Source organism: Mytilus trossulus, unplaced genomic scaffold (genome assembly GCF_036588685.1).
Source record: "Mytilus trossulus isolate FHL-02 unplaced genomic scaffold, PNRI_Mtr1.1.1.hap1 h1tg000406l__unscaffolded, whole genome shotgun sequence".
In the NCBI taxonomy this organism is placed as follows: Eukaryota; Metazoa; Mollusca; class Bivalvia; order Mytilida; family Mytilidae; genus Mytilus; species Mytilus trossulus.
In genome coordinates, this window is record NW_026963350.1 from 767,315 (window position 1) to 770,583 (window position 3,269).

Here is a 3,269-nt window from a genome sequence, read left to right on the forward strand (position 1 = left end):
AGGGTATACAGACATAGGAGGGTGTGGATGGGATATACAGTGGATAGGGTATACAGATATAGGAGAGGGTGGATAGTTTATACAGATATAGGAGGATGTGGATGGGATATACATATATAGGAGGGTGTGGATCGTGGTATACAGATATAGGAGGGATTGGAGGGTTATACAGATCTGTGAGGGTGTGGACGGGGTATACATATATAGGAGGGTTAGGATGGGGTATACAGATATAGGAGAGGGTGGATAGTGTATACAGATATAGGAGAGGGTGGATAGTGTATACAGATATAGGAGAGTTCATGGATAGGGTATACAGACATATGAGGGTGTGGATAGGGTATACAGACATAGGAGGGTGTGGATGGACTATACAGATATAGGAGAGTGTGGATGGAGTATACAGAAATAGGAGGGTGTGGATAGGGTATACAGATATAGGAGAGTGTGGATAGGGTATACAGACATAGGAGGGTGTGGATGGGGTATACAGACATGGGAGGTTGTGGATGGACTATACAGATATAGGAGGGTGTGGATAGGGTATACAGACATAGGAGATGGTGGATAGTGTAAACAGATATAGGAGGGTGTGGATAGGGTATACAGATATATGAGAGGGTGGATAGGGTATACAGATATAGGAGGATGTGGATGGGGTATACAGACATAGGAGGGTGTGAATAGGGTATACAGACATAGGAGGATGTGGATGGGGTATACAGACATAGGAGGGTGTGAATAGGGTATACAGACATATGAGGGTGTGGATAGGGTATACAGACATAGGAGGGTGTGGATAGGGTATACAGATATAGGAGGGTGTAGATAGGGTATACAGACATAGGAGGGTGTGGATAGGGTAAACAGACATAGGAGGGTGTGGATAGGGTATACAGACATATATCTGAATACTCCATATACACCCTCCTATATATGTATACCCTATCCACACCCTCCTATATCTGTATACCCTATCCACACCCTCCTATGTCTGTATACCCTATCCACACCCTCCTATGTCGGTATACATGTTCATTTCTACATTTATTGAACATATTTAGACAAACAACATTGACAAACAATGGCCGCCATAAATAAACAGGAAGTGTGGGAAAATACCAAAACCAGATCAAATCGGGAAATGGACATGTATATAATTCCGAGTTTGTCAATCAAAAACAATAAATAAAAAAAATAAAAAGAACCAAACATGTGACAGCTGACTTAGCAACACTAAAATTGAAAACGAAAAGATATATAAAAAACGAAAAAAGAAACAGGATATATTTTATACAGAACTCAAAATATTTCAGTTCCCAAATTTTCATGTCCAAATCAAAAAAATGTAACAATCCCCAAGAAGCTAGAACTCATTATTTTGATACTCAAATGTCATGTTGTTATATTTAAAAACAAAGAAGGTGTAGTCCTTACTTTATTTTCACCAACAAAAAATGTTTAATGAATTAAACACACTAAAACTAACATCTGGTATATTGGTTGTTTTCCCCAATTTCATTGAAAACCGCATTTAAAAATTCCCAAAACTGGCCAGAGTCCTTTTTCCCAAAATACCCAGATAAACCCCTGACTGTGGTTGGAATATACAGATATAGAAGGGTGTGGATGGGATATACAGATATAGAAGGGTGTGGATGGGATATACATATATAGAAGGGTGTGGATGGGGTATACAGACAAAGGAGGGTGTGGACAGGGTATACAGACATAGGAGGGTGTGGATAGGGTATACAAATATAGGAGGGTGTGGATAGTGTATACAGATATAGGAGGGTGTGGATGGGATATACAGATATAGAAGGGTGTGGATGGGATATACAGATATAGAAGGGTGTGGATGGGGTTACAGATATAGGCGGGTGTGTATGGACTATACAGATAGAGAAGGGTGTGGATGGGGTTTACAGATATAGGAGGGTAAGGATGGGGTATACAGATATAAGAGGGTGTGGATGGATATACAGATATAGAAGTGTGTGTATGGGCTATATAGATATAGGAGGGTGTGTATATAGATGATAATTAAGGCAATGTATGTCAAGACAACTGTTTATCCATTATATTGTTACGGGTTAGGGTATAAGCTGTAGGTTTGTACATACGACTGTTTCAGGCTACTCAGTAAACACTCTTCTGTTTTCGCGTTCGTCGTTTACTGTTAGCCAACGCGTATACAAAGACATTTAATGAACATTGTGTATACTTATATATTGTTATTGTATGTAAATATTGTTAGTAAGGTCTCTGGGAATAATAGAATAGAGTTCGTCTTCACTGTTTGACCATGGGGGGGTCCCCTTGACTGAACGACGATTCCCACCTTCTGTTTATCCTTATTTCACATGTTCACCGCTTTGTTACCTTGTTATTTTATTAGCGTAAGGCACGAATATTGTAACGGGGGCCCATACATGCTAAGAGTAAGCTTAAATAAGTCCCGTTTGTCCATTTCCCGACTCGACAGAATGTCAACATTCCGATCGCCGCCATTTGCATCACTATGTTTATTGACGTCAGTGACCTAATGACCTGAGATCAGCATCCAATCAGCATAAAGTAATTTGCACACCATCTCCATAGGGGCACGAGACGTTGGTGGGACAGAGATATAAAAGCAACTGCACAACATGTAATTAGTAAGTCAATGTTAATAAGTTTCTGTGCTACCATATTTAGATCAGTGCCTTAACTGTTTTGCCTGCTACACTACCATTGTATTAACCGTTTTACCAGCTACGCTACCAGTATAACTTAGTTTGTAACTCGGCACCAGAGTTGACAGTTCTATACTAGAATTGACCAATAATATAGTAATCAGTGTTAACCTTATATAAATAACTTTTACTTATGGGACACCCCCGTCCCGTAACAATATTCATATACAACAAATGTATTTCCACCCACGGAGTTGTCACATGATAATATGACGTCAAAAAATGAACAAGTACAAAAGTACGGATGTTATGTTCCAGCGACCATCTCAACAGTGGATGGGCTATTCAAATATAGGAGACTTTGGATAGGGTATAAAGACATAGGAGGGTGTTGAGGGGTTTTACAGATATAGGAGGGTAGGGAAGGGGTATACAGATATAGGAGGGTAGGGAAGGGGTATACAGATATAGGAGGGTGGGGAGGGGGTATACATATATAGGAGGGTGTGAGTGGGATATACAGATGTTAGAAGGTGTGGGTGGGGAATACAGGTAGAGGAGGATGTGGATGGGGTATACAAGTATAGGAGG